This window comes from Arachis ipaensis, chromosome B06 (genome assembly GCF_000816755.2).
Source record: "Arachis ipaensis cultivar K30076 chromosome B06, Araip1.1, whole genome shotgun sequence".
Classification (NCBI taxonomy): Eukaryota; Viridiplantae; Streptophyta; class Magnoliopsida; order Fabales; family Fabaceae; genus Arachis; species Arachis ipaensis.
This window is the reverse complement of record NC_029790.2, coordinates 135,565,793-135,566,840: the sequence shown is the minus strand read 5'-3', so window position 1 is coordinate 135,566,840 and position 1,048 is coordinate 135,565,793.

Here is a 1,048-nt window from a genome sequence, read left to right as displayed (position 1 = left end):
AACTAAAACCAAATCCTCTAATATTTCTCTTCTAAAAATGTTGGCTTTGTTTGGCCACTTTTGTTGTCTCATCTTCATTCCCTTTTGACTCTTTTCACACCGACGAATTGTGGTTGCAAAATCAATTTTAGAAATAATCAAAACTAATTAATTAAAAAGAGAAAACAACAAAGACAAAAGCAAGCCGCCTTAATTAAGTGACAAAATTATCAAAGGGAGCCGAACGAAAATTTCTTCTTTGCTTTTACATGAAAAGTACAAAGAGATATCTCCAATACTACAACAACATGCAGTTCAGTTTCATGAACTAATTTCTAGGATAAAATTTAACCCACCGACCCATCAACATTTAGTGGCCAACTTGCTATTTTACACTTACCAAACCAATAATAACTTACATTTATACAGATGGAATCTAATAAAAAATACTAAAAAACTTATAAAATTTATTATTTTTAACTAATAATTAATTATTAATATTAAAAAATATAAACTAAAAATATATTATTAAATTATTAAATTAAATTAATAATTAAAAATATTGATCAAAACCAAAAAATTCTATTAATCTTTAAGCATTCCTCTTTCAAGAAAGCCAAAAGTCACCAAACAATAGCAGTTAATCATAGAAAGTTCAAATAGGTAAAAAGATACGAATATTTTTGTATGCATGATAATGTGAATCGTAGCACAGGGAAACTTATACTAGCTAGCATTTGCTAATATATAGTAGAAGCCTTAAACAATAATTTGTGTGCTCAATAACATTATCAAAAACAAAACCTATTGATATACATACCCCAATTTTTACTATGAATGATACACGTATATTTTCTAGATGGTAAAAACTCAAGTGAAGTCGACTTCACGTGAAGTTGATATTTAAGAGCCGTTAAGTTGATATTTAAGAGCCGTTAGATGAAAATTTAGTTAAATCAGTCAAATCATCTAACGGCTCTCAGGCATTAACTTCACGTAAAGTCGACTACACCTGAGTTTTTATCTTTCTAAAAAGGGAGAAAAAGCTTGAAGACAAAAAAAAAAAAGT